This window comes from Theropithecus gelada, chromosome 3, assembly GCF_003255815.1.
Source record: "Theropithecus gelada isolate Dixy chromosome 3, Tgel_1.0, whole genome shotgun sequence".
NCBI lineage: Eukaryota > Metazoa > Chordata > Mammalia > Primates > Cercopithecidae > Theropithecus > Theropithecus gelada.
Genome location: NC_037670.1, coordinates 109,951,166 through 109,957,508, shown reverse-complemented (window position 1 = coordinate 109,957,508; position 6,343 = coordinate 109,951,166).

Here is a 6,343-nt window from a genome sequence, read left to right as displayed (position 1 = left end):
GAACAAATCCTTCCATTTCACAGTTGAGGGATACAACACTTGAAGTATCAATGACCTGGGACAGGTATCACATTGCTTTCCATTCTCTTATAATAGATTCCATTATTAAAAGAAGATAAGGATGAGAGCCAAAGAGGGGAACACACCTCCAGGGGAAGCTGAAAGCCAGAAGACAGAAAGCAGATGGAGGGAGAATAAAAACATAATGAGGCATGAAAATTCTAGGGAGTGAGAGGACTTAGTTGACAAATTTGAGCATTTTGAAACAACTAGCAGTTGGTTTATGGTGACTGTAATGAGGTAATTAAGAAGGGAAATTAAGGATAGGTTTATTTAAAACTACGTAAGTTAAAATGAGGCAATTATTAACGTGAGAAAATATAAACATAATAAAACATCTGTCTCTAATGAACAATATTCACCAAGTTACATTAATGTATAATGTGATTTTCTATAACTGAAATAATGATATAATTAAACTGGGTAGGAAGAGACAGGGAAATGGTCATGTGCAATGAGGCTGCATCTACCATAACAGGAAGTACACAGTTGGTATCCAAAAATTACAAATTTAGAAATAGCAGCATAAATCATTTATTTAGAAATATGAAAATAAGTACAATGACATAACCAAGAATAACTACACAGATAAAAGTGTTAAAAGTGATTTCTTTCCAAAGCAGAAATAGTGTGGGGGTGGGGCAGAGTTGAGATGCTTTTTATAATAACCCCTTTTAAATATGTTCATGTATTACTAATAAAATGAAACAGGTAACACCTAAAAAGAAAGACTATGGTGATTTTTTTCTGACAATTTAAAAAGTGATTTACAAATTTATTCCATTTTCATTTTGAAGAAGTATTTCATCTGTAAATTAAAATACATATATATCATCAGCAAGACGACTCAATTGGATATCTTTAGCATTTGGGTGTTGAGTTCTAGTTCTGCCTCACAGAGTTGCATGAGCTTAGGCAGGTCATGTCATCTTCTGTGAACTTTAGTTTTGAGTTACTGTGAGAACTTAATATGATTATGTCTTAATTTAGGAGGTGCTTGACACATTATTTCTTGCACAACTTCTCAGCAACATTAGCCCCAACTTTATTCTTTTCTTCATGTTCATAGTGTCTATTTTATCACAATCTTTGGCATTTGTTTGTATCACTATGACCACACCTTCTCAGTTTCTTTTGATGGTTTCTCCTACTGGAAGCACTTTCCTAGAGACCCATCATTCTACAGCCTCACACCAGATGACTACAATTATTTTCCTGGCGTGAACAGCCACATGCAAACAACTCCTACATTCATATTTCCAGCACAGATCATGCCTGTGACTTCCAGACCTGTATGTCTAACTGCCTTGTTGACATCCTTTTTGGGATTATTCAGGTGTGCTTCAAACTCAACCTATCTAAACCCAAACTCATAATCTATTTCCTCCAAATTTTTTCTTCCACTGTTCCTTAATTTCATGAATAGCACCTTCATCCTTCCAGTTGCACACCCAGAAATCTAGGAGTTCCTTGACATCTCCTGCATTGACAGTTAAATCCTGCTCACACCCAAAATGCAATCCATCAATATAGACTGGATTTTACATACTAAATATCTCTCAAATTGGCCTCTCCTCTCTTCTTCCACCACCACTATAAACACAGTCTAATTCATGCCATAATCATTTCACACCTACGCCATAAAAGTTTTTCAACTATTCTTCCCCTATCCATTCTCACATCCTATAATCCATTTTCCATAGAGAATCCTGAATTGTTGGCCTTTTATCACTGTCCCTTCCTCTGGCATATCACGAATTTTCAATGCATATTTTTTAAAAATAAATGCCTACTTGCCTGAGGTCTATTTAAGTAGTTTTGAATGTCAAATAAAATAATGTAAGCGCTGTAAATGAAATACTGTAAATGAAATATTGTGAAGCAGGATTTACAATGTTTGGGAATATTGACTTTGATACCTTAGAAGTAAATTCCATTAAGTGTAAAAAGCTCTACCACCTTTTAAGGGAAAATAAATTAGATTCAAATAGATAGAAAAGCAGGGAGAAAGATGAGATGTTTGAATAGAAGAAGGTCAACGTTTTGACCCTTGCTATTTGTATCAGTGTGTTTGTTTTTTTGCTTTTTGTGGCATCTATTTTTTCCTCTATTTCTTTGGATTTCTGGGATAGCTAGTGATTTAAGACATTTGATGTCAAGGTAAAAATTATCATCTGTGATAAAAGAGGGAATATGTTTATTAGTTTCACTTTGGAGGGGATTACAATTCAACCACACATTAATGAGTTAGCAAAATGGTCAGAATACATAGTGTAAGGACCAATTTGAAAGCATAAGAAAACAGAAAGAGAAGCCACATATGAAAGAGGTCAGGGGGTGAGAACTGGCCATGTGAGACAAGGGCAAGGAAGAATCTCAGAGCCTGGTTGTACCAGGCGACTGCAAACCACTGCTCCATGTGGGGGCAGAGTCTGGGGGACCCACTTGAAAGCAGAGTTGTGAGGACTGTGAAACAATTATTTTCTTATGCTTTACACTGAACAGACCTGGAATATTCTACTTTTCAAGGAAAGCAGGTTGTGGAAAATGTGTGTGGAAGTTTGAAGGAAAGCCACAAACATGAGTAAATGCTGAGAACATTAAATCTGTGCGGATTACTTTCACACAAAAATCCTGAGAAAGTGTAGAGAAAGGAAGACCAAGTCTTTTGTAGCTAAACCTCCCTTTTGGTGCAAATGTAGAATTTCGGTTAGATTTCACAAGGAATGTCTAAAATCACATCTAAAATCCCTAAAGAAGGATGGCTTCCAAGTCATAGTCTGGCAGATTGTATGGGTTGGTTTAGGCCTGTAGCTTTGCTGAGGGACTTCATGGAAGGATTGAACACTACAACCCCTCACTGTGAATGAAGAGCTTCTATTACAGGTATAAGGCAGGTGTTCAGCATGGCACCTGTATATGAAGCATCAGGAAGTTGATAATATAGAGTGTGAGATTCTCATTGTTCATTTTGCTGGTACCATTTGAAAGGCATGGCTAAGAAACTTAGTGTTTTGGTTAGTCATTCTGTGGATCCAGAGAATTCAAGAAAATATATTACTCACAGACAAAAGTTTTGGCCAGAATCTGACTTTTCATGATATCTCTCTTCATGCTAGTATATTATATTGACTAGGATTGGCTAAAGGGTAGAAAAGTTGTGACTTTCTTTGCAGGGCTACACAGGGAGCTTCTGAGCAGAGACATAGGATAACATGAAAAAGATGAGAGAGTGTATGTGTAATGAGTGATGTGAAATGAGTGGCTGAGGTGAGGCTCCTCATTTCTTTTTTAATTTTTAATCTCTACTTCAATCGTACTTTTCAGTTTTTTACACTATGGCAGAATAAAATATGACTTCTTATTCAGATTTTGCAGCTATTCCTCTGTCTTATCAGTTTTCTTATTCTATTAAATTTCTGATAAGTAGAATCCAACACAACCCCCATCTGCAGGACATGGTGATCTGTGATGTTATAGTAGGACTTAGAGAAAGCTATGCTATAATGGAAGGCCATGCTGTCACATAGGGTATGTGGGGCAGAGAGCAAGAAGGATGATCCATCCCTGGGACCCAGATACTATTCTGTGCTTTTTGGACCCCCTGTTTTCTTTCTTGGGGTTACAAGTGGCCATCTTCTCTGGCCACATGGAAAAAGCTGCCAGCAGCAAGAAGTAAAGAGACCATCGTGCAGAGAAAAGAGACAGACAGACAACCTGGGGAGTAAGAGATACTGTTAAAGAGAGAATATGAATGCAGATTCAGTCATGCCTGAAGGCATCATTTCTGGCCTTTAGTTAGTAAAAGAAATGTCGTGACAGCTTTTCTTACTAAACACATACTCATGTAGTATCTGTGAAATTAAAAATTGACTAAGGTGTTAATTCATAGAGGACTTCACAGTGCCCTAGAGTTTGTTTGCTCCAGTTCGTATTTCACATTTTGCCTTTCATTATACTTTGCAGAGGTTCTGTGTTATTCTTTTAGACATCTTGTAAGGAAGAGACTTACTGGATCTCTAGTTAGTATTTTGTGACCTAGAACTGCTACTTGAGAAGGAATGATCCTATGTCATTCCTCCTGTAGCTTAAATGTAGTTTTCATTGACTTATGGCTTTTAAAAGTCTGCAGTGCAGGCTGTGTTTGTTACAGACTTAACCTTTCTACCATCTTGTTGCCTGACTCTCAGATAGGTCATTTGGCTGTAGTATTGCCAACCCACGGTTCTCTAGGACTGGTTCAACTGGAAGGCCAATTATTCTAATCCTTTCTCATGGCTCTGTGTGATGATCCCCAAAGCTGTCCATTTGGCCAACAAGGAAAATCTACCTATACAACAGACATCCTTTAGTATGTAAGTAGAACCATCAATATATTATTTAACATAGACACACAGTCTGTATTAGTCAAGGTTCTCTTGGTTACAATTCAAATGAATTTAAGCAAAAAAAGTAATTTATTGGTTCACTTAACTAGGAAGTCCAGAAATGATGCCTTCAGGCATGACTGAATCTGCATTCATATTCTCTCTTTAACAGTATCTCTTACTCCCCAGGTTGTTTGTCTGTCTCTTTTCTCTGCACGATAGTCTCTTTACTTCTTGCTGCTGGCAACTTTTTCCATGTGGCCAGAGAAGATGGCCACTTGTAACCCCAACTATACAATGTCTCACCTTGACAACAGGCAGAAAGAAAGCAGCACTCTTCTCTGTAGCTCTGTATCAATCTGAGACAAGACTCTTATTGACATTACATGCAGTATGTGCTTATGTTTGTTCTACTCAGTATATTCAGGGGAATGGAGTACTGTGAGTGACTAGGCCTAGGCCATTTGCTCAGCCCAGTTACAGAGGTAAAGAAACAAAACTGATACCCCATCAAAAGCATATAGAATGGAGGAAGTATTTTCTTTAAAAAATTCAGAGGATAGGAGAAGGGAAGTGTGCTACATGATAGAAATTATGATTGCTATAGTTTGGCACATAAGTTGTTTCCTGTTAGTAACTCTTCTGAGGTTGAATACTGCTATGGTCTAAATGTTTTTGTCCTTCCAAAATTCATATGTTGAAACCTAATCCCCAATGTTATGTGTTAGAGTGCAGGGCTTTTGAGAGGTGATTACGTCATGAGAGAAGAACCCTCATGAACAAAATTAGCACTATTATAAAAGAGACTGCAGAGAGCTAGCTAGCTCCTTTCATTATGGGTTATAATGGTTATAATGGAAAGGTGTCCATCTATGAAGAAGCAAGTCCTCTCCAGACACTGAATCAGCTGGTGCCTTGATCTTGGATTTCCTAGCCTCCAGAACTGTGAGAAATAAATTTCTGTTATTTATAAGCCACCCAGCCTAAGGTATTTTGTAATAGCAGCCCAAATGAACCAAGGCAAATGCTAAAATTTCATAAGCTATCTGACAACCATTATCCTATTGTGTTTGATTAGGGAAATTTGGATGGCCGAGAAGAGAAAGGATATCTGGACTATAAAATCAAAGTTGATGTTTTATCATTTAGCTTCAGTTTTCTGTCACAGGATATTTTTTTCTGACCTTCGGATTTCAGAAGGTACTACACTGTTATACTGTTACCTGCTGTAAGATGATTATTAAATATCAAAGTCAGAGATTTTTGTTTTATAAATTCATGCCCTCCAAATGTAATTTTAGATATTTTACCAGGCAAAGGAATAAACATAAAATAACATAAAATCACAAAAATTTTTCATACATTTTTTGTGTTGTGGTCTTATTAAAATTCATATTTCCTTTTATAAGAACTGAAGATAAACCCAGAGGAGAAAAATTCAGTACATTAATATTCCATGAATACTGGGGATCAGTAAATCTAGCAATTTTCTTTCAACTACGTGCTAGGATTGGAATAATATCATGTAGAAAAGACAATTATTTGGTTTATACTTGTAACTCATGAAAATACGTACATTACAAGCTTGGCAAACTACATTTTCCAATTTCTCAAAAATATGTTTAGAAATGAATTCAAAAGGGCATCAGTGGAAAAATAGAGGAAATACTCTTACCTTGTGAAAAACAGGAGATAAATGACAATTCTAAAACGTCATAGTGCCACATTACCAAAATCTTTTTCATGCCTCTTATTCACATGCCCCAGTGAATGCATCTATATAAAGTTTCTTGGAAGTTGGAGATCTGAGGATCAGATGTAATGTCGTTCTAAAATAATCCAGGAGCTGGCTGAGTCTGCTTAAATTTTGTTTTATTTTAGTTTGTTTTTCAGAGAGGATGACTTGAGTTTTTTTA